We start from the raw sequence: 25,134 nt of genomic DNA, 5'->3' as shown, positions 1-25,134 counted from the left end.
AAGAAACCACGGAGCGGGCCCTATCTGCCGCTTAATCCCCTCTGAAACATTGCACTATGATCCCAACCTCTGCATTGTTTAAATTGCTAATTGTTTCCCGCTTTGAAATTTTCAATACACAGCTGCCGTTCCTGACTGCGATGTATTAACAGGCGCGATAGCACAAGAAGTTAAGTTGCTTATCTGTATTTCATGATAAGCTACTTACATTTTACTGTAGTATATTCAAGGCTTCAAAAGGACGGTAATGGCAGAGGGCTGTCCACTTCATCTGTCACGTACATTGCATCTCATTTCATTTATTATTACTAAAAGCTGCACGCGCAGGAACTGGGGAAGGTGTGGGGGGACAGTTTCCCTTACAGTAAGCTGGAAGTAGTTGTATTGTATAAAATAATTAAGTCCTGTGCATTCTTCACCGTGCATGTGTGACTTGCTGCATCATAGGTCATCTCAGGCGGCTTTACTGTGGGTTGGTGGGGGGGCTTCAGAACCCGGCACGGATCCAGATTCCTAAAGGCTGATACTGGATTGAAACAGCCACAAACACGCAGCATTTAGGTCACTTGGAAAGCCTCAGCAGAACTCACAGCTTCATAGCTGTATTTTTGTGTGCATTTACAGAGGCCAGTTCAGGAGACAAAATGAAGGCAGTTCAATGCGCAGCCAAGGCGACTGCCCTCTGCTAATTTCAGAAATCTTTATTTGCATTAGCATTTAAATATAAATCTCTATCCGTAAACTCTGCAGTCAGTTTCATGTTTGTTTCTGTTTTGATTGACTTTCTTGGTAGGTGCACACACGATTCTGAACAAAAATGTATTCCAAAGTTTGACAGACATTCTTACACACTTCTGATGTTGGTGCATTCACAATTAAACAGCGTCTGTGAAGGGAATGGGCAAATAACTTAAAACCTGTTTACTTGGCAAAACAAATCCCATGCTGTAAATAAGAAAACCAGTAAACAGAGCATTTTGTGAAAATGAACGTGAATGTCTCCTTTGTTCTGTTTTTTGCAGGTTCCCCTCACATTGCATACTTCCGTTCATAATGATAGTACTCTAAAAGTAAACTGAGTTGTGAGTGACAGTTACTGATAGTCAACAGACTGTCAACAACGTATGAAGCCTTCCATTGCTGACCCTGCTTGACACACAGGGAGCAATGCAATAGGTCTCGCATTTGCGAGAGTTTGTGCTACTGGCTTTGCAAATGACAATGCATTTTATTTGTGTGTTTCCTGCGAGGGCGCACTTTGTACTTGTAGTTCTTGCTTACGAGATGCAAGGCTGGCAATAACTGCGCCTCTTTTACTGCCAGCCTTGCTTCTCGTAAGCAAAAACTAGAAGTACAAAGGGACGTGTTTATGCACCGCTTGAAGCTTTTCAATACACATAAATAAAAGGCATCGTCATTTACAATGCCAATAGCTCAAACTCTCGCGAATGCGAGACCTATTGCATTGCAAATGCTTGTTTGCCATGCAATCTTTCTTGTTTGAGACGTACCACGTTCCGGGGAAACTACAAGGAAACATAGATTTCCTATCGCGCTGTCCGGTTTCTATATGGCCTGATCGTCCATGCCTAGAAGAGGAGCAATGAGGTCCGGCATCGCGGACACACGGGGACTTGGTAATGGCCACGCCTTCCTCCTCATCAGATCACGAAGAGAACGGTCTTGCTGATGAGGCGCACCTCACGATGATGTCGGAGCCTGGACCAATCAGAGACTCAGCTGGGTGGACACTGGCGGCCAACCAGGAAGAAAAGGACAGAAGCAGGAGTGAGAAGACACGGAGAACGGCTTTTGCGGCGGCTAAGAGGCGTTGTTGGTGCCCCGAGATGACTGCGAGGAACACCGTCAGAGAGCAAAGGAAGACCACAAAGCGATACCTGAGGGCCCAGGAGAGGCAAGGGAGGCCGAGACGACCCCTGCCATGACCCCGGAGGGCTGTAGCTTCAGGCAAGTGCCGATCTTTCAATATTTCTTAAAGCAGTGGTGGGAGGGAAGGCCGCAGGATACTCGGGTAAACCACGGTCCCCAGGTCTAAAAAACACTCTCGCCCCTGTATAACCGGAACACAGACTAGCCTAAACTGAGCATGTGGATGTGGTGACAGGAGCAGTATCACGATACAGCCATTAACCTGTTTCCCTCTTCTTTGTACCGAGGACAAGGAAAGAGAAGAGAAGGGGAACACTGATGGAGGGAAAAGAAGTGGAAATAGAAGGAGACACAGGAAGAGGATCTTGCCGAAACCTTCGGACTTTGATTGTTTACTTTCCTTGTTATTTTCTTTGTTTTCATGAAACAAGACCAACTTTTATAAATCCTCCAATGTATACAGACGACTTGGTTGGGAGTCTCTTTAATTGCGTGACCACACTCACACAACATCAACCTATTTGTCACCAGCTTGCCTGCATAACAGGCTCTGCCATTACCGCTCTATCAGACTGCTCATATCTACAAACAAAACTTTACTATGGATCCCTTGTATTCGTACTTCGAGATTCGGAAGTATATCTTTTTCGTATCTTGCTCCACTTCATTGGAACAAATTTCCTCTACAAATTCGTATGTGTGCAGAACCTGACAAGTTCAAAAGCTTTCTAAAGACGTGGGTGTTCTAATTCTACCGTACCAACCCTGAGTAGCGATGCGCCGAGATACACCTTCGTATGTAAGTCGTTGCGCTGTAGCAAGTGGTCATAACAAAACATATAGCTTTCAAGCTGGTTATCTACTTTGAGAATGTATGCACAACATTCCCTTGCATGGTTTATTCTGCAAACTCCGCCTTCCTTTGCTAAAAGCATATCAAACGTGAGGCGGTTCTGAATTATCATGGCTCTCATTGCAAGCAGTTTCTTATTAATTATAGTCAGAACGCCAGCTGTGTTAGTAAAATTGGTGTTTGTTAGTGGGGTAAAGAATTTCATCATATACTTACACTTCCCCATTCGCATGAATATTTTAAGAAAAACTATAACCTTGTCTTGTTGTCCAAAGATTCTGGTAAATGGTACATTTTTTAACAGACCTTCATAATTTGAATAAAACAACTTAATTCAACTCTGGTTGTAGAACAAATTCAAGAATATGCTACAGGAAAATGCATAGGAAAGCGGTAGGTGGAAGTAGGCCGCACCTTCCGCTGCAGAAGCTGGAAGATAGGAACACATGAAGCAATCGTGGATATTCATAATTTTTGTAAATTCAGGCAGTGTTAAGTAATATGCATTATAATTGAAAACGCTCTGGGCTTGGGGAACATGAGAGAATCTAATCTCATGGGGCTCTTTATTAGTGACATTAGTACTGATATTGTTAGGCCAGATTGGCAAGGCATCTCCTTCCATTAGATAGAAGTCTAGCATCCATCCAGCGTCTTATAAAGGTACAGTAACTACCAAAATTACCAAGAAAACGTTTGCTGGATTCCTTCGCCATTCTTATCTTGCACCAGATCAAGTGAGAACAAGTACTTGTACTAAAGTTTGTTTAACTTCCTACTTCTGCCCTATAGTCTCTGCCCTATCTCAGAAGCTACAGTGATTGTTGCTACGTCAACTTGATGCCTAAGGATCTCTAGTCCTCTAGCTGTCACCCTGTCTCACCAAATCGCTCCGCGACTTGAGAAAAAAATGTCTATTCAAGCGTAATCGCCTACTCATGCAACTCAGGGCTTGGAGGCTTGTCAGGATCAGTTAAACAGTCACCTGTTTCGTTTTCTGTTTGCATAAGGTAAGTGCAGTTGGGGCCTGCATACTTTTTATTGACCCTACTTTCTCTCTTCAATCTCTTATTGTTCTGTCAGTGTCTAGGTGCTGTCACATAATTCTGACTCTTCCTGGTTCTCTTGTTCTTCCATCTCACTAACTTAAGTGATAGTTTCTGGTCTCTTAGCTTTAGATATCAGTCTCTTTCATCTTAGTCTTGTCTTCGAAATGCTCCCTTTCCTCAAATCTACTGGTTATTTCTGGCTCATGGGCAACTGGATTGCCTTTAGAAGCAGAGTCTGCCGTTACTGTCTTTCTGACTCCTCTCTTGAACTCTGAAGCTGTCATTCCAGGCTGCTCAGTCTGTGTTCTCCAAGTGTTTCTGCCTCTACTGTGAATGCGTAATCTTAGTTGGGAACCTGGAGCTTCGATTACTGTAGGTTCTGAGCTCTCATGCTGCCCTTGAGATTGCTGCTTATTTGCTGAAGTGCTTCAGACAGACCTCTGCCTTCCTCCTTGGAGGCACCAGGAACTTCAAATCAAGGTGGACTTTGGGAGTTGGGGGAAATTCTCTTTCTCTCTTCCTCTGTTCATCTCACTGTCTTTTCAGCTTTTGTCTGGCCTCTAAAGTGTCGCTGCAGTGTTTGGCATAGTGTAAGATCTCATTGAAAGGTTTCAACTGCCAACAGAGTATTATCTGAGAACTAATCTTGGATCGGAGCCCATACACAAAGGATGCATTAAATCCTTCCATGTTCTCTCCAAGGGGGTCATTTGTGCCGCTATGTTCCCTGTATACCTACATCAATCACTCAAAATATGCATGTACTGATTCCTTGGGCTCCTGTTGGGTTCGGAATATCTTTGGCCAATCCTTTTCTTTTTGGGGGACTTTCGATTTAGGGTGAGTGATAACTATCTTATTTGGTCTTCACTATCTGGCACGGGACATTTGTTTTTGGAACTCTTGGGGGTTCCTGTGTCGGTCAGTTCAATGGCCCCTTTCCATTGTGGGGTTCTCAGAAGAGGTTTCTCGGTTGAAGTAAAATGTGAGGTGAGGCGATTTCTTTATAGATTTCAATGAAAGCTTTATTGATGCTTTAACATTTTACGTAGGTAGAAGAACTTCATTTCCCATAATCCATTGTGGAAAACATATCCTTTAACTTCATTGTATTGACACACAATCCCAATGCATTTCGGCATTAATGCCTTCGTCAGGGGATATTCTGAAAGTAATAATGTTGGTGGTTAATGTTATGTATGTGATACACGAGGGTATATTATTTCCAGACATTGTGAAGATGTAAAGTGTAAAGAAGAAGGACACATGAATGTGAGAAAGATTTATGAGTAGTGTATATTAGACGTGCCTAACAACGAAATGTGACTAGTGAAGACGGAAAGTGTTATAAAAATTGTGCGAGCCACTAAGTAAACAGTACGTGATGTTAGAACGGCTGAATTTAAAGACACATGGTAGTAAGTTAACAAACTCACGCTATGCCTCTTCACTTTTTCGTTTTTTAACTTACTACCATGTGTCTTTAAATTCAGCCGTTCTAACATCACGTACTGTTTACTTAGTGGCTCGCACCATTCAAATCTGATGCCCGGGGGACATACCCCACATGTTTGGGAACGCGCCAATATTTCATAGTTACACTCTCATTCGGCGAGTGATACCCTGGAGCACGATATAACTTTTCAGAAACTACGTTTTTCAACTCAGGTAGTGCGCGCACTATACCCTTTGCTCCCATTCCATCGTGCCCACAAATCTTTAAGGGACTGCCACTATGAACTACATGTTCAAGTCTTTCCACAACACATTGGAGATAGTCACAATCCTACCCATTCGAGTGTACTACTTGTCATGGCTCTCCCTTAACTTGGGGAGAGAGTTTGTGAAATGGAACAGATCAGCTCAAGACCATGGAACTTGTACATAAGCTCCTCCCTGAATCTCTTTTAAAGGGTACACCTTCACTGTCACTTCTGTGACCTCTCCCTTCTCTGCCCCTGTAGTTTCTTTTCTGCCTCACCTTGGACCTTTCCTTCTTTGACCATAGTTCTCTAAACTTCTCCAAACCATTCCATTCTCTGATGCATTGTCAGCTCCTTTACGAGCCTTCTCAAGCCCTTTGCCTTCAATCCCCCTAAGTCCTGTCACCAGCCCTCATTCTGGCATTCCTTTGTAACGTCTTTGTCTGAGTCTTCAGCTGAACCCTCTTTGATATTTGCTTGATACAGGGTATATCACCTAAAAAAACAAAGGTCTGTTGGGATTCCAGAATTTAGCGCTCATCTTAGCTAAACAATGTATTACTATGGCTTGGAAGTCTATTGTGGCGCCCCCACTTGAACGTTGGCAGGTAGACATGCTCCGTTGGGTGCCTGCCGAGCTATTGATGCACAAGCGATTGCGTACAAGAGGAGAGGAATGGGACCCATTGGAATGTTGGGACACTTACCTGGAACAACTGGAGGCCAGTATGGACGACCTCCCCCCTTGAGCGCCTAGCCTTTATTCTGGGAGATTTCCCCCTCTTGGCACTCTCCGCTGGGCCCCTCACCTCGGTTGGTATACTGGATGGTCAGGTGTTGTAACCGCTTCTAAGATATCTTTGAGGGTACGAAGAGGGAGACTTCCGCATCTGTTGTGAAGCATTGTACTGAGTACTCCTATATTCACTGGAACTGGTGTACTCTTGGATGGTGCCCTGCTTGCAAATACACACACACGGGTTGTGGTGGGTGGGGATGTTGTTTAACTGTTATGGTTGCTTGATAAAGTTCGAATTCGAATGTGAATGTGCTTGCGCCATCTGTTGCACTGTACACGGCACATGAAAACAAACATCGTGCTTTAAACCCTCTGCTGGCAAGTGTTTTGTCTTTGCTGGATCATGCATTTTGACCCATCTGACCGTGGGGTTTTGCTGAATGGAGGGGAAATCCCCAATGTACATGTATCCCGGGGTTGATTAGTTACATGTGACTGAGCTGTCTATGACTTCCTTCCTCTACAGCAGTGTGAGGTTACAGTATGCCATATGTGAGCTTTTTGTCGATTGTATCAACAACATATAAAATGTAATAAAGATATAAAAAAAATATCTTTCTCTGGGTCAGATCATACCCACACTCATCCGCTAACATCGCCATCTTTGCATACACCTCAAATGCCACAGCTTCTTTACCTAGGTAGATTAGTTTGGCCTCACTGCAGTGCCCTAGAAAGTCTAATCCCACATTACCCTAGAAAATCTCTTTGTGTTCAGTCTTCAATCCTGAATGTTCAGCCAAGACCCAACATTTCTTGTGAATCTTTAGCGCAAACCTCTTTCTATGTTTTTCATTTGCCATCTGTTCACAAAGGTTTAGAGCCTCAAATTGAGGGGGCATAGGCTGAGGCTTCACGTCATACATTATTCTCCTTAGATTTTCAAGTTTGGGTATGTTTCACACAACAGGAACTGTATTTCCCCATCTTTCTCTGTATATTGGTGCCATTATTTGAAACATACACATGCATAACCTTTTGTTTGCGGCCATTTCCCTTGCTGGTGTGCCTTTGGGAAGAAATTTCTCTTCCTTTTCTATTCCATTCTGCTTTTTTGAGGACTGTATCCCCATGATTCTACTTCAAATGTCAACTATGACCTCTCCTCTTCTTTCACGTCCCTCTCTCTTCACTGAGTTCTCTGATCATTCTCCAATCACAGCATGGCCAAGTGAAACGTCAGCCAATCCCAGTGCGCCTCTCAGCGTCTTCTAGCCTATACCTGAGCAGCACCCTATGTCGTAAACAGCCTGTGTGTCAACTCTCCTGAACTGTGTTCAGTCTCTCATTACTTTTCTTTGTATGATTATTGTTGGACCTGTCAGCCTTAGGGGGGTCTCCCCCTACATTTTTGCCCTGGTGCCTCCCATTTTTACCATACCTTTTTGTTGGACTTAGGCCTCTGGGCGCCTCACCACTGCTAAACAGTGCTGAGGTGCAGGTGCTCTCCCCTGAAACATTTTGACACTGGCATATCTGCAACAAGCCCCTGCGACTGCAGTGTGACTTAACCCTCCATAGGCTAGCATTGGGAACCCCCCTTCTGGGATAATTTCTGACTGGGACCTAATAAGTCTGTCGTGTTTGGTCTTGTTAGAATTGGGACGGGGAACCCTTTCCAATGATATATGGGGTTTCGGCACTACTACTCTAGAATTCTCCCTTTTAGAAAGTATATATTTCTTTGCCTACACTTAGTCTGGGCACTGCAGATTCCTCCCTCCCATCTGCATACTGATAGCCTGCCTGGGCTTTGAGGTGGGAGTGGTGATTCACACCTTCTCCCCTTGAATGGGCGGTGACTGGCTGCCCACTGTAGCCTTAACGGCCCTGCCTGTTGTCACTATGACAGCCAGGCCAGGGAAGGTAGGGAACATCCCAGAACTCCCTGGACTCTTCCAGAAACCCCTGCTCCCTAGTCCCTTCCAGAGACTTCTACCTCCTTCTTGTAACTAGACTGCAGGGTATATAAGGGAGGGTCCTGGCCTCACATCTTTGTTACACTACTGAACCTGAAGGAATCTCTGCTGGAGTGAGGACTGCTGCGCCAGGAGGATTGCCACTTGTGAGGAGGCTGGCTGCTCCCAGGAACTGCTGCCCGTACTTGCTGAGCTGCCCTACTGCCTGCTGATCCTGCCCTGCTAGGGAGAACTGGAAATAACATCACCAGTGTCTCCGCCATTCTCTGTCTGCCCCACTGATTGCTGGGGGTTCACAAGGACAGCACAAAATCATGAGAACTGCCTTGTTGGGATTACCGTGCTTTTAAAACTGACCCTGTGACGCTGAAACAACAACGTTTCCTCAAGAACTGATTCTGCAACACTGAGCGCCTGGAACTGCGCCTCGCCTCGCTTAAAGGCCTGCTTTGCTTAAGGAGGACTTGGTGATCAAAATTGCCACCACGCGGTGTGCGTGAGGCTGTGCCCAACTAAGGACTTTAACTGTTACCAAAAGCATTGCCCCCCCCCCCCCCCCTGAAATCACCCCTGCCCGGGACCTACGCACGTTGTGTAGCGCTGATAAAGAACTGAAGTGCTGTTTGCCCTGAAGTCACCGCCCCGGGCCTCGGGCCGGAGAGTGAATTGTAATTACCCCCGAAGTCACCGCCGCTTGCCCGTGTTCAAGCCATTCAAATCTGCTTCCCCGTAATCACTGTGGTGACCGGGCTAGGCCACGCGTTCAGGACCCAGGAATCAGGAATGATGCAAGGTGAGGCAAGTGTACTGGTGAAACCGGAAAGACCCCGAGCGGTCTTCCGATACATTTATTTATACCCTCGGGGCGAGCCCGCCTCGAGGGGTGGGGGATGCATGTATCAGTGTATTACAATGTATGGTAGAGGCCGAGTGGCTCTCTACATCCCTCCAACATTTTAGACAATGCTTAAGCATAACAAACAAAATTCCCTCAAGGTGATGAGCATACATAGTCTCGGAGTCTCTGGCTGGGGGCTGGGTTGCTTCGCAGCCGGGAGCCCACTCCCCTGCTGGGCGCACTTCTTTCATCCCGGCCCCTGGGCCCGGGCCCCTCTCCTCGGTCTTGGCTCTCCTGATGGTTAGCCGGGGGTTGGCAAGGTTGACAGGAGGTTCGTGGTGGAGTGTCTCTGTTCTGCCTTGGGAACGCTCTCTCCGGGGTGGTTGCCTGCTCTGGGAATTCCTCCAATTCTTCCCCCGCGTCTTCATTCGACTGTTCGGCAGTCAGCTCTCCTTCGACTTTCTTGAAATATGACACGTTCCTTGTCACCCTTGCATCGCCTCTTCCGGCCGTTATCATCGTTCCTTTTGCCGCCAGCACTGTCCACACTTCCGGTTCGAATGGCGTCCGAAACTTCCATCCTGGATGTCGGTCTTTCACGAGGACTTTGTCACCGACCACTATGTGGTGTTCTCGAGCCCTTCGGTGTTCACTGGCTTTATTGTTCGTCCGTTCTCTTCTCTCCTGTACTGCCACATCGTCCCTCGCCGGTGGGCTCCAGGACGGATCTGTCGGTATTCCATCCCGCGGGGCTTCCTTAAACAACAGATGGGCTGGGGCGCACTTCGTGGTGCAATGCGGGGTGTGCCGATACGCATCAAGGAACTTGGTGAGCGACGCCTCTGCATCCTGCCCCTGATCGACTGCAATTCGAAGGGCCCTGAGCAGCATGCGCATGAGTCTCTCAACATCTCCATTCGCCTGCGGCCACAAAGGAGTTATCCGCCTGTGGCGTATTGCTCGTTGGGCTAGGTATTCTCTGAACTCCTGCCCCTGGAAGGGTGGACCGTTGTCCGAACGAATCACCTCCGGGTTCCCCAGCATGGCGAATGTCTTGTCCAGAGCCGTCCGGATGTGATGGAACGCCGTGGACTCCACTACTTCCACCACTGGGAACTTCGTGTAGGCATCCACCATTACCAGCATCTGTCGACCATCCGGAAAACTTCCAAAGTCTATGCTCACGTTGCCCCACGGGCGATGACACGGCTCCTCCGTGATGACCGGCGTGGCCGGTGGAGCTTCTCCGGTGATTGTGCATGCGCGGCATCTCCGCACCAGCTCCTCGACCCTTGTATCCATGGCTGGGAACCACACCTTGCTTCTTAGGCGAGCTTTTGTCTTTGCCATCCCTTGATGACCCTCATGTGCCAACCGCAAACACCGCTCCTGAAGTGCGCAGGGGACAACCAGCAGGTGACCTCGTAGTATCGTGCCACACTCCCCAACGCTCAGCTCGTGGCGGACCTGCCACAGTTGCTGCTGAGCGTGCTTTTCCTCCTCAGTGAGCACCTGATTGCCTTCCAGAAACCTCTTCCAGTCGTGGGACACCAGGGCTTCCTTGACTTTGGTCAGAGTCCCGTCCTGGTCAGTCGCCTGACCAACTTCCTCCAGGGTCATGGCATCTGGGCAGGCATCTCTGCCGACCATCTTCACGTATGCGTCGGAGTACTGAACATCCGCAGGGACGCATGCCGGGGGAAGATCTTCAGGGTGCCGGGACAGGTAGTCGGCCGGATTGTGTGCTCCTGGGCGGAAGACCACCGTGAGCCGGTATTGCTGCAGTTGCACCGCCCACCGCTCTATCCGAGGCGGGGCGAGCCGTGTGGTGCCCCCGAATAGCGGGACTAGCGGCTTGTGATCCGTGACCACAGTGAAGTCCTGTCCGAACAGGTACAAGTGGAAATGCTGGCAGGCCCACTTGATCGCGAGGGCCTCTCTTTCGATCTGTGCATACCGCGTCTCGGTATCCGACAGCGCCCGACTGGCGTATGCGACTGGCTTCCACGTGCCCTTCTCGTGCTCTTGGAGCAGCACCGCCCCGAGACCCACCGGACTGGCATCTACAATCAGCTCTGTGGGCCGCCCCGGGCGGAAGTATGCCATGACCGTTTTGTCTTGCAGGGCTGCCTTGATCTTCCCGAACGCTGCATTGGCCTCTACAGTCCATCGCCAGGGCTGGTCACCTTTTGTGAGAACGCGGAGAGGTTCGGACAGCGCAGCCAGGTTTGGGATGAATCTCCCGCAATAGGTCGCCATCCCAAGGAAACTCCTCACCTCAGTTGGTGATTTCGGTATGCTCGCCGACCGCAGGGCGATCGCCTTCTTTGGGTCCACTTTGAGACCATCTCGTGTGAAGGTGTACCCAAAGAAATCGATGGACTCCTGGTAAAACACACACTTCTCTTTGTGCAGGGTAAGACCATGATCTCTGAGCCGCTGGAGGGTGGCTCTCAGCTGGACGTGGTGATCCTCCAGGGTGCATGAGAATACGAGAATGTCGTCACTCAGGTTGATCACTCCTGTTAGGCCAGACAGGGTCTCTCTGATGGCATTCTGAAACACCTCTGCAGCCGAAGACACTCCGAAACTGAGGCGCTTGTATCTTCTCAGACCGACATGTGTGGCAAACGTCGTGATATACCTGCTGGTCGGTTCCAGCTCCAACTGGTGGTACCCCGCGTTCAGATCTAGTTTCGAAAACCATTTGGCGCCATTGAGGTCTGCCACGACATCATCCATAGTCGGCGTGACATGGCGCTCTCTCTTCACTGCCACGTTGGGGAGCCGCATGTCGACGCACAGCCTGATGGCTCCCGGCTGTTTCGGTTTGGGGGCGACCACCAGCGGGGACACCCAGGGCGTTGGACCTGTAACCTTTTCGATGACGTCGAGTGCTTCGAGTTTTGCCAGCTCTGCTTCCACCTGGGGCCTCAGGTTGTAAGGTACTCTGCGGTGTCGCAGCACTACTGGTCTGACCGTCGGGTCTATGTGCAGTCGGAATTGTTTACCTTTTAGCTTCCCCAGCCCTTTAAACAGCTCCGGAAACTCTCTCAACATATCTTCTGCATGTGCGTCGTGCACCTCGTTCGCGAAGAACACGAGTCCCAAATCTTCGGCAGTGTGGCAGCTTAGGAGGGTGCCCTTCCTTCCCTCCGTCACATGGAACCGAGCCAAGGTGGTGAGGGAGCCGCTGGCGACTGTTGCTTCGAACGTTCCTCTCAGCGGAAGGGGGTCGACTCCACCATAGGCATATATTCTTGCTCTGGTCGGTACAAGCGGGGGTCTGCGGTCCAGGGCCCCAAATTGCTGTGAGTCCATAACGTTCACTGTTGCCCCCGTGTCAATGAGCGCTTGCAGATTGGTGTTCATTATTCTGACTGAGCACATGGGGGGCGGCCTCCGCCGGCTACCCGACTGGCCCACGAACGACACGTAGTAGATCTCGTCGTCCTCCTCTTCCAAGTCCAGGTTGGGTTGGTGCGGTACCTCCTTTTCCGTCCCGTCAGACTCTGCAATCGACAGTTGTCGGACTCTCTGTGTAAATCCTCTCGGTCTCCTCGGGGCAAAACGTGACTGGCCGCTGCGGCAGACCTTTGCGTAGTGGTTCATTTTTCCACAGCGCGAGCATTCGCGCCCTTTTGCTCCGCACGTGGCCGTTGGGAGATGCTCCTCCCCACAATTACCGCATGGCCCTCCTGGCGGCGGTCTCGGCTTCCCTGGCGCGGGCGTTGGCCGCCTTCGGATCACATCCACACGCTCCTCCTTTATCTGGGGAGTCCTGGCAGCGGCCTGCACCGGGACAGGCTTGTGTAGAGCAGCCGCCATCTCCTCAGCCCTGACGTCAGAGAGTTCGTGTGAGCGGGCAAGCACCAAGATCTGATCTAGCGTGATCCCTGGCTGGCGCAGTATCAATTTCCGGAGCAGCTTTGACTTGCAGCCGAGAATGATCTGACTCCGTATCTCCTCGCGTTGATCGGCAAACTCGCAGGTGGCTGCCAATTTTCTCAGGCGCGCGTGGAACATGTCAATGGACTCGTCCTCCAGCTGAAGTGACCGGCGGAACTTAAACTTTTCGAAGTCCAAATTCAGCTGAGGATCGAAATGCCGGTTGAGGGCCGCCACTGCCCCATCGTAGTCATCCGGCGTGCCAGTGTTCGGCAGGGTTTCGAACAGATCATAGATTTCGGGTCCCCCATAAAAGATCAGCAGGGAGCGCCTCACAGTTCCATCTGTCTCCCGTGTCCCCGTGAAGTAGTTGTTGAGCTGACCGACCCATGCCCTCCATCGGGGCGCAGCGGTGGCCCGGTCCGCCAATTCACTGAACGGCGGGAGCGGGTTGGTCGTCGCGTGGTGACGGCGCGGGTCAACTCTGCTTCCTCGAGCTGGCGCCACCGGCGTGGCTGGCGAGGTGCTTCCCCCAGCAGCTGGCGGGTTGCTCATGGTGACGCGCAGACGCACCTCTCCTGGCGGCGCAGGCGGAAACAGCAAGCAGGTGGGTGAGCAGCAGAGGGGACGTGGGCGCGCGACAGGGGTACTCACTCCGTTCCAGGGTGATCAGCAGTGTCCCCACGTGGCCCCTGGCACTTGGACATCAATGTTCTGCGCCCCTGGAGCCTCCAGCGTCCGGACAAGGCCTGGCGCAGCCACCGTGAGGCTGAAATTCACTCTTGTAGCAGCCAGTGCTTGTTGCCTGCACACTTGTGGCCTTGTGTGTGCCAATGCTTGATGGAGGGGGAGCACCCTCCGTGTGACCGGGCCTCCGTTGCCTGGAGACCAGGGAATGTTCAGCCAGCCGGGGAGGGGGGGCCTCCGCTCCGGAGTCAGCGGGGGCGGGGCACTCAGACGGCCTCCCGGGGAAGAGCAGGAGCTCCAGAGGACCGGCTCACGCAGACGCTCGTGTGCGAGCGCGAAGGCAGAACTCCGCCGGGCCGCACCTGCAGGGCGATGACGCAGCGCTTCTCCTCCAGGAGACGCGCTCGGGACGAGGAAGGCCAGACACGCTCGGGAGGCGCCCCGAGCAGCGAGGCACCCAGCAGGCACGCCGGCGATGAGGGAGCGTCTCGGGTGGGCTCCGATGACGCTGCGGGACCACGGGAACAGCGGCAGCACGCAGCGGGACCTCCGGCCTCGTCGCCAGTGTGGTGACCGGGCTAGGCCACGCGTTCAGGACCCAGGAATCAAGAATGATGCAAGGTGAGGCAAGTGTACTGGTGAAACCGGAAAGACCCCGAGCGGTCTTCCGATACATTTATTTATACCCTCGGGGCGAGCCCGCCTCGAGGGGTGGGGGATGCATGTATCAGTGTATTACAATGTATGGTAGAGGCCGAGTGGCTCTCTACAATCACCACTGCGGCCTGGGAGCCCTGGGCGCATCATCACTGACATCAGCGGGTTACCAAGCAATCCAGGTGCATTCTAACGAACAGCTGCGGCGCCTGGGACTGCTCGCCGCGGACAGAAGTTGGGCGAACGCCCCGGAGCCAGGTAACTCCCCGGGCAGGGGCGCTTGCTTTGCCATGAGCGGTACTGTGGGGGCTGCCTGCAGCCCTGCACTGCATAGCAGGGCTGCCGGGGACTGTTGATCACGCCCCCCTGTGATCGGGCCTGCCGGGATATAAGTGTGACATCGCCCGAGAGTAATTACATTTCCTCCAAGTGCGGGGACTGCACTGAACTAACCACGGGCCTACCGGGAACTGTGTAAACTGCTAACGGCCCCTTCCCCCCCCTCAGGGCGCATGGGTTATGCATCCCTGAGAACAGGACTGTGATTGCCTGCACTGTTGGAAGCGGGACTGATGGGGCCTGCTCTCATTTAATAGCGGGCCGCCGGGGACTGTACTCCATAACGTGATTTAGTGATTGAGCAGTTGGGGGCATATTTCTTCCGAGCCTGGCCACGGAGACAACAATTTCCCTGACAAAGTAAGCTAATGATTAAAGGGGCACGCTCCCTACACTTCTATGATCAGAAGAGGGGCATGTCCTGGTAATTTCTCAGCCACTGCCAATCAAGGACATATGTAGTGAGAAACCCTACACGTGTAATAAACTCCTGTTATGTTTAACCCTGTCAGTTACCTTTGCAACAATCGTCCCAAAGACAGTATTTACTGGAAGCCTTTATTGGTTTATGATCTATTCCTACCATTTTTCTTTTGGGACCTTGCATAAGTTCAAGATAAAGATAATTTTATTTCTATATAAAGCCGGTGTGGTGTCCTTTTGTGTGTGACTTTACTGTGTTACTATTGGTGGGTGTTGCACAAATACTTTACACATTGCCTCCCGCGTTTAGCCTACCTGCTCAGCGCCAAGCTACCCTGCTGGAAGTGGTGGTCCCTACTTGGACTAAGGTTCATATCCCGGCCAACTAGAGACCGCGGTTCTAACAATTATTCTATATGAAATGAGGTTTCTACCAGAACTACTTTACTCCAGAACAACAGGCGCTTGACCTGAGGAGTTTGCCCTGACCAATGTGCTTGCTTCCTGCATTTAGGAATGAAAGGCATTCTTCCTTAATTAGAATAACCTCACAATAGCAAAGGTATGTACGTATCTTGAATTGGCTGATAGCGCTTCACAGTACATCTTACCCTAGCAGCCAATATGACAACCTGTTAAATCTCCAAATTACACCTATGATACCTTTTGCCGATGCAAGCCACAGCAAGCAGTTTATCCAGCGCAGTCTTCAAAAATCCACGAAGAAACATTAACGAAACAATAACCACCATCCCTATCAAGCCAATCGTCAAAGCCACGTAGTAATTAAATTCAAAATCTGTCCACTGCATCTCAACTCTCCATCTCCCAATACACGCCCCACTCATTTATGCACAAACCTTTCCCTATTGTTGTGTAGTTCCCACTAATCTGTAGGGCCTGCACATTTGTGGACAACATAAACTTTGGGTGCAGTGTCTAGACTGATTCCATGCACCCTTTAGTATGTACTGGCCTAGAGACAGGCTAGCTCACAGTGCCACCACAAGCCCCCCAAATTCAAACAGGGAGCGAATGGTTCCTGACAACCACTGAACATGACAACCCTGACCCCTCAGGGACCATGGTAACAGATCTAGAACCCTATCACTCAGTCACCCGCGCACTCTTGTTCTCAGAGAAGTATACAAAGAATACACAATGGGACATTCTCAAATATATTTATTGAAGCAACGCTATTCTTGAAAAGAGTACATGTGCTGCGATAATCAGTAGACAGAAGCACATGAAAGTGATTACAAGCACCAAAATAGTAAATAGCAGGTATAGTTCCACCATGGTGCTAAGAACAGTGTGTTTATGTATGTATGTATGTATATATGTGTGTGTGTGTGTGTATATATATGTGTGTATATATATATATATTCTCGCAACACGACTGTAATAATTAAGGATGTCTCGTAGACAGGCCGCTTAGAACAGGTTGTAGGTTTATTGATTAGTCACAAAGTCCATGTAGATCTCATGTAAGGCCTCAGCTAGGCCCCAGTAAAGCCCCTGTAAAGCCCCACCAGGAGCAGCCTCCCTGCTGCTCAGCCCCATCTCTCCAACTGCCAACTCCTCCAGTCCCCCACACTCAACATTCCAAGTGACATCACTCATGGCTGAGCAGCAAGGAACAGGACAGCAATGAGGAAGATGTACAACAACAACAGATTATAGCACATCTCCCTTCCTTAGAAAAACAAGCAAAAGATATGTATTGAATCAAGATATCACAAAATACCTTTGCCTAAATGAAGCAGAAATAAAAAGAAAGTACATTATGCAAATAATTATACATCAAATCAGCAAATAGTCACCAGAAAATATCTATAACAAAAGAATAATGAACCCCATCCCCCTCCCTAGGGAAACTAATTAGATGAGTACATACTACCCAAAAAAAAAACACCTCACCAAGACACATAGAACATTGAAAAAGGGAAACGTACCTCCCTATGAAACTCCAAAAAAAAACTGTAATAGGGGAAAACACCTCCCTATAGGGGAAAACACCTCCCTTAGACTCATAGAACATAGAAATAGGGAAACGCACCTCCCTATGAAACTCCAAATACTGTAATAGGGGAAAACACCACCCTATAGGGGAAAACACCTCCCTTAGATTCATAGAATATAGAAATAGGGAAAAACACCTCCCTATAGGGGAAAACACCTCCCTTAGACTCATAAAACATAGAAATAGGGAAACGCACCTCCCTATGAAACTCCAGATACTGTAATAGGGGAAAACACCTCCCTATAGGGGAAAACACCTCCCTTAGACTCTGCGAACACCGTAATAGGGAAAAACTTCCCCTATGATACTCCAAGATATCAAAACTTGTAATAGGGGAACACCTCCCTATAGGGGAAAAACACCTCCCTTTTGAAAAGGAACACAAGTCCCTGTGAACTGAATTAGGGCACATAGCTCCCAAAACATCTCAAATTGAACAAGAACACACAGCTCCACAACTCCATGAAAACCAGAAAAAAAAAAGGGTTACTCACTAGTAACCTCACCATAAAATTGTACACAACACCTTTAAACTAGGACTAAGACACACACTACCCCACAGCCTCAACATAGAGAGACACACCACACTATGAAACTAAATCAGAACACACACACACACACACACCACCCCCACAGGATAGAAGCACTCACTCACACCCCCACAAAACAGTACTTTCCTCCCCCCAGCTGACGCCACACCCATCCAACCACACCCTAGTAAACTACAACAAGAAAGTGTGCACATCACCGCGCAAATACAAGCGATCAAATTTACAAAGAGAGCTGTCTCCTGCTAGCTCCATTGTGCTCAGTAAATTGTCACCTTACAACACCTCACATGTTGGCTCTTGTAATGCTGCTGGGGTACTGAATGTTCTGGGTATTAACACTGCTTGGGCACTGCTCTCCTGTGGGCTCCTGTAATGCTGGTCGGATACTGAACTCATTCCAGAGGAAGTGTGCGCATCACCGCGCATGTTCGGGGAAAGATTCAGCTATCAGCGCGCAAGACTAAAAGATCAGCTTCGAGCTTAGCGCTTCCTGTTCCCAATGCGCATGCGCCAGCTCCAAAACGTCTCATTTCGCCTCTCAGACCAAAACTTGCTATCGTCGTCACTTCTGTAACTCGAGAACAGAGGAAATCTCTTAGCCATGGATCAAGCGAACGACAACAACTCATGTCGTCAAGGTAACCAACCTAGACGAAAAGGAATGGCCACGGAGCTGCTCCCCGCGGCAGTTGAAGCTGGTAAGACGGCGCGCTCTGAGCGAATGTCATGAGGCTCGTGGCATGGTTGAAAGAGTAAATGATACTGAAGCAAAACCGCCACCGCACAGTGAAACCAAACAGCCAAAAAACTTTTCCATTTTACTGAAATCGGCTTCAAAACGTAGGTCACACTCCACTTGCCACGATGATTTCAATTGCCAAAAGAGCACAGCCTCTTACATTTCGTCGTTAGTCCTCACACCTCACATGCACAGTTCATCTTCCTTACAGCGCGTACAGTGCAGTGGGCACAATCCACAACCTCACCAGCCAGTTAAGAGGCAATCAGTGGTCGATTACTTGCATTGCTCCACAATAAATTATCTCAGAAGTGTCGACAGTAGTTCCTTTGAAAACAGTTAATTACCAGTTAACGCTGAGGTTCAATCAGTGCCATAACCACAAAATAAACATTCCACCGAGGCTCGACACATGCCCCCGATCCCAGAATCAGACGGTCCGGTCACACATTGGGATAAATTAACTAAAGAAGGACCATTAACACCGGAGCTCATTCACTTTAACGTCATGTAGGTTCACGAATCTCTTGCAACAAGGTACAGAAGAAAGATACTGGCACTTACATATTAGGGCGACCGATGGAGTGGTCACTGGTGGGGCTCTTAAGTGTCAGTTTCCTCAAAATACGCAATTACTCTTGAAAATCCTTTTTCCTTGTAATTCCTTCCTTTAGACTCCAGAAACCATTATCCTTTGAAGTAGCACACGCGCAAGTCCTTCCAAATCGTCGCCAGTGTAATAATTAAGGATGTCTCGTAGACAGGCCGCTTAGAACAGGTTGTAGGTTTATTGATTAGTCACAAAGTCCATGTAGATCTCATGTAAGGCCTCAGCTAGGCCCCAGTAAAGCCCCTGTAAAGCCCCACCAGGAGCAGCCTCCCTGCTGCTCAGCCCCATCTCTCCAACTGCCAACTCCTCCAGTCCCCCACACTCAACATTCCAAGTGACATCACTCATGGCTGAGCAGCAAGGAACAGGACAGCAATGAGGAAGATGTACAACAACAACAGATTATAGCAACGACCCACTTCAGGAATCCTGGGCGCTCTGTGGCGGTGCGTCTGAGGCACGGCAGGGTCAAGCCGTTGTCAAATCACCTTCATTTTCCCCTCGGGGTATCCTCGCGCACTCACGGAAAGAATACAGCTTTGCCAAAAAGCTCTACGCGTTTCGGTCTCTGCGGAGACCTTGTTCACGAGACTAGTCTCGTGAACAAGGTCTCCGCAGAGACCGAAACGCGTAGAGCTTTTTGTAACTGGCATGCTGTGAATAAAGAAATTGGAATATATATTTGCTGGCAAAGCTGTATTCTTTCCGTGAGTGCGCGAGGATACCCCGAGGGGAAAATGAAGGTGATATATATATATATATAAAACCAAGTAGTAATCAGGCACACTCCTATTATGCAATCCCTACCCTAGGGTTGTCAAGGGTATGTGGGAGTGTATGGCCCAAAACTCCCCTCATGGGCTGATCCAATGCCATTACCTGGCGGACCAGAATGTAGGACCCTGTCTTGGTCACAAACTGGACACCCCTAACAGAGATGTTAGGCAGCTGCTGGGCAAAGCAAATAGCATGCATGGACCTCTGATGTCAGCAGAAGTGTCTCCCCTGGCTAACCCCCAGAAATGCTTATTTATTTATAATAAAAAGAATCCTTGCGATGTCTATACAGATTAGCATTGTTATCGGTTATCAGACAGCCCTGTCGCCCCGTGGATAAAGTTAGAATGACATTGTACAGAATATACAAAGGCCTTGTACTCTGTGTTTGAGGCCTCATGATATCGTTGCACGAAGGGAAATGTATAAACAAAGCAGTTTCAGAGAACTAATCAAACATGATCACGCATGCAAATATGTACAGAAGGTTATCGTAAAATGTAATTGTGCCGAAAGAAGGCAATATAAGAAAATGTGCAGCTTTGCTACATTGTTCCAACTCAGGCACATAACACCCACTCCTCATACTAAGGGTTGACCCAAAAGCTATCTAAAAACCGCAGGCCATAAAACATCATTAAATCTATTAAATGAAAAACCCCTCTAAAATTACCTATAAGTAAACTCAAAAACATCTTTAAAAAAAGACATTATGCAGTTTGAAAGTTCAAGCACATGGAAAGCCAAGGTGCCTAGAAGCAAAAGTAGAGAGCAGAAAAACATCACTTTGTTTCTGTTTTTTTAAAACATGCCAAATAAACTGTTCCCACCAAACGGAATAGCCAATTATTTATGTGTTTGGAGTCACAATTTGCTGTTGCCAGCAACCGCACATAACGTTGATGCAGTGGAGTTTACCAGCTCTACACATTCATACACACAACACTCATTTGGGCCCATATACATTCAGACACGCAAATAGCTGGCAAATATCCACTGGTCATCAATTTTATTTTACCCTAGGAAAACTCTTATACCAGCATTCTTACCATTCCTGTCGCCTGAGGAAATGCCAGTCAGTCAGTCAGAAAACTTTATTTCGGCTATCAGCCATAAAAGTTCATAAAACAAAATAAAACATGAACAATAAATATGAGGAAATGATACGAAAAAGAAAAATAAGAACCTAAAAAGAAGCACATAAAAAAGAGCACTATATTAAGGGTGGAAAGTGCCACAGGATTTATCTTAATGTAATAATAATCGTCTTCTGATTAGCCACATTGAAAATAAAAATTTGGCAATCACCATGACCAATAAGGGAGAAGGATCATACTTCAACAACCTAAACAGGTCTCTATAGTTCCTAGCCCCCAAGTTTTTTGCAAGCTGGATAATCCGTTTTCGACGGGGGGTTTTATAGGCTGCACAAAAGAAAATAACATGAACCTCTGATTCTTCAGGGACACCACACCCAGGACAGGGTTGTCTAATGAAACCGGCCGATTTATTCGTTCTCGAGAAGAGAGGAAGGGAACCATGCCTAAATTGTATAAATAGTTTCTTGGCAATAACCGGGTGGATCAAATCTAATGCAGGTTCAAAACTATACCCATTTTTTACCTCGAGAAATACCGAGGTCAGGTTGGGGCTATTCACTGATCGAAAAACCTGGGTCAGATTATGTTCCTCCAGGGTTTTCGCCAGAGACTTTTTTGAAAGAAGAGGGCATGACTCCTCAGGTGTGAGCCAAAGATCTTCTCTCCCAATTGCCCTCAGCGATTTTTTTTTTTTTTTTTACAAATGCTAACCAGGGAATGGCACCTGCCTTTGGAATCAACAAGATAGATTTCAATTCCTCCCGAAAATTAGCAAGTTCGGGAGTGCTCCATAGTCGGCGCCAATACATTACCGGTCTTGAGGAGACCAGATCCGCAATGGGTTGTATGCCCAGGTCCATCCTGAGCGGCTGCATAGGAGTGCTCATAGGAAGTGCCAGTAATTGTCTAAAAAATTGTTTTTCTAACTTGGTTAAAATCTGGACTATATTGTGGCCCCATTGTTCAGCACCGTAGGTCACCAGCCCCCTCGCCTGTGCTTTGTATATCTCCACTAATGGGCTGATCAACTTAAGTGGGCTATTTTTATACATCTTTATAATTCCCCCAGTTATCTGTACAAATTTTAGGTTCACTTTTGAGATCTGGGGGCCCCAGTTCATTTTGTTAAGGGTCAAGCCCAAGTAGTCGAAGATGTTCACCCGTTCTAAGTGCAGACCATCCAATTTTGGCGTAGGGCGGTTTGTAATGTCTGCGTGCAAGACCATATATTTGGTCTTGTTCACATTAATGACTAAGTTCCTTTTCCTGCAGAATGAAGCAAAACCATCCAGGATTCTTTCCATCCCCATGGGAGTCCTGGACAGAAGCAGGGTATCGTCTGCAAACATTAATGCAGGTATTTTTCTACCCGCCAGCCTAGGTGCGTCTATATCTCTTAGGGCCAGGATATCCTCGACCAGCCCATTTAGGAAAAGGGAAAAAAGGGTTGGAGCTAGTACGCATCCCTGCCTTACTCCCTTCTCTACACCGAAGGGGTGCGTGAGTTCTCCATTTAATCCAAACCTAACTCTAGCAAAGGTGTCTTTATGTAATCGCTCTAGTAGGTCACAGAGATAAAGAGGGACTCCGATCCCTTTTAACAGCTCCCATAGCTGGCGACGATCCACCATATCGAAGGCAGACTTTAAATCTACAAACGTGAGATAAAGGCGGCCCCCTTCTAATGTAATGGATTTCCAGTGGATCATCTGTAGCCTGAACAGTTGGTCCACAGTCGACATTTTGGCTCTAAAGCCCACCTGTAGAGGGGTTAGAATATTGGACTCATCCATCCAGGTTTGTAATCTCCCTAGAAGAATGCGTGCAAAAATCTTCTGGGCGACATCGATTAGGCTGAGCGGCCTATAATTTGCCGGATCAAGGGGAGAGCCCTTTTTATGTATTGGTATGATCTCGGCACCAGCCCAAGTTGGTGGTAGCGGCATTCCAGCTAGAATTGCATTAAAAAGACCATATAGATAGGGGACCCAGATGTCCGGCTCGCTCTTAAATAGATCGCCTGGGATCCTATCTAGGCCTGGAGCTTTATTTGGGAGGACTTTGCTAAGTGCCATTTTAACTTCGCTAAGCGTGCACTTATGAGCCATCCCCTGGGTAAGTGATATGAAGGGATTTGGGAGGGAGGAAGGATAGTTTACTTCTGATGTCTTAGAGGCGTATAGGTCTTCAAAATGACCACGCCAGATTTCTTCCCCAATGTTAGGTTGGACTGCTTGCTGGGAGCATGACGATCCGGTTTTAACCAGATTCCAAAATGATCTTGAATCCCTATTCTTCAATGCAGAGGAGATCTCCCCCCATCTGCTTATTTCCCATTCTTTTTTAGCTTCTCCAGTCATTTTTTTAAGATGTGCCCTCGCTTCCTTAATTAGTGGAATGTTGCCATTCTTAAGGGTTGTCACAAGCAATGTCTTGGCTTCCCTGCAGGATTTGTTGTACCAAGTATTTTTCCCCCCTCACGGGTACCGAATTTCTCTTGGTTTCCCGATGGAAGTGGGTCTCTAAGATACCACAAAGTTCTAAGTGAGTTGCCCCTATCAGATCTAGATCTAGATGGCCCTTTGTCGAGGCAACTACACCCAGAGACTTCTCCAGGAGGGGATAGATCTCGGTATACATAGCGCTAAGATCCCTTTGAGATTGGGCGATCTTCTCCCATCTAACTCTACGAGCACCACAAGCTGTGACCAAGGGAGCTGAGGTGATTAGATCATTAGCGGGATGAGAGAAGTTAATGAAACCCTCCATGGATACAACAATGGGATTGTGGTCGCTTTCGCATCGTTTCTTGACTCGAAAGTCCAGAATCCTGGGCCAGAATCCCATACTATAAGTAACAACAAGAATACCAGTACTGATATTAAGCTTTCGCTCCACTTTTCTTATGTGGGAACATTTTGAAGGGATGAAGAGGACTGCCAATTCAGGAGCAAATGGACAACCCATTGCTACTCCTCTTGTTTGGTAATAGAAATCTCCTTTGAAGTTAAAATAGTTCTTCTTAAGAGCGAAGCTGGCTAGGTCCATAATGAATTCCGTAGGAACTCTTGTTGGTCTTGGTCTACTCTCCAGATACAAGTTTATCACTGCCAGTCCTTCATCCTGAGGTATTTGAGTGTACAACGAGAAAACATCCAGTGTGACTAGATGTCCGTTTTGCTCAAAAGCTGATTGTTCCAAATGATTAATGAAATCGGTCGTGTCGCGTATGAATGAGGGTACTTCTTGGATAAATGGTTTTAGGAAAAAATCTACAAATTTTGATATTGGTTCCAAAAGGGATTCACAACCGGAGACTATCGGTCTTCCAGGTGGTGTTGAAGCATTTTTATGTACTTTTGGAGGTACATAGAAGAGAGGAATCCTTGGATTTTTGTTCTGTAGGAACTCGAATTCTTTTTTGTTTAGAAATCCTTGTTGTAAGCCTTTTTCGAGTATGGGAAAAAGTAAGTTTTGAAGCTCTATCGTTGGGTCATTCTTAATTTTCCTGTAGCAGTTATTGTCTTGTAGTTGCCTCAACACCTCGTCTGTGTAATCTATGGTGTCCCAAACAACAATTGAGCCGCCTTTATCAGCCTGCTTTATTATAATGGATGAGTCTTTCTGAAGATTTAGTAGTGCTTGTGTCTGGGATTTAGAAGTGTTGAATTTCACCCATCTTTTTTTCTTTTCCATTTCAGTAATTGCTGATAAGATTGTTTTTTCAAAAGTCACCACTTCATTTGGAATTTTGCTTGTGGGGGGACAAAAAGAAGATCTTCTCCTTAGGCCGGAATTTTCCGTCAGCTCCATGCATGGGTTCTGGGCAAAAAAGGTTTTCAACCTAATTTTTCTACAAAATTCTATGGCTTCCATTTTTAGTCGTACAAAGTTTGTGTTTTTGGCGGGAACAAATGATAACCCTTTTTCCACCTGAAAAAACATTATATTTTTCTACGGAGTTTAACACTGTTCTATGGCCCTATTTAAATTTATGTCTTTGAAGTAACTATTGAATCTGTCAGTTGAGAGTATGTTTGTTCCTGGACTGTCCAGCTTGGTATGGGAGTGAATGTAGATATGAATGTTTTGGAATGAATGTAGTATGTAAATAAGTTTGTCTATATATGTACAGTTATCAATTCGTGTTATTTGTTCAAATTAAGCCGTGTAAATACACCATGAGTTAAAGAAAAAATATCCAAAATTGATTGATTAAATCGACTGAAAAAGAGGTCGTTGTTCATTTTGTTTCCCTTCAAAATGTTCCCACATAAGAAAAGTGGAGC

At 47.7% G+C, this 25,134-nt stretch overlaps 1 protein-coding gene across 1 annotated transcript in view; it reads left to right on the top strand.

Annotated features, from left to right (window-relative positions):
* Positions 1 to 1,775: 1,775 nt before the first annotated feature.
* The window catches only part of LOC146816648 (zinc finger BED domain-containing protein 6-like), a 168,971-nt gene continuing 145,612 nt past the window's right edge, over positions 1,776 to 25,134 (top strand). Inside the window, exon 1 of the transcript XR_014962928.1 lies at positions 1,776 to 1,968. The gene's annotated coding sequence lies outside the window, so the exon portion shown is untranslated. The remainder of the gene's footprint in view (positions 1,969 to 25,134) is intronic.

The sequence above is a fragment of the Triturus cristatus genome, chromosome 6 (genome assembly GCF_964204655.1).
Source record: "Triturus cristatus chromosome 6, aTriCri1.1, whole genome shotgun sequence".
Taxonomy (NCBI): domain Eukaryota; kingdom Metazoa; phylum Chordata; class Amphibia; order Caudata; family Salamandridae; genus Triturus; species Triturus cristatus.
The sequence above is the reverse complement of the archived record's forward strand: the minus strand, read 5'-3'. Positions and strand labels throughout refer to the sequence as shown.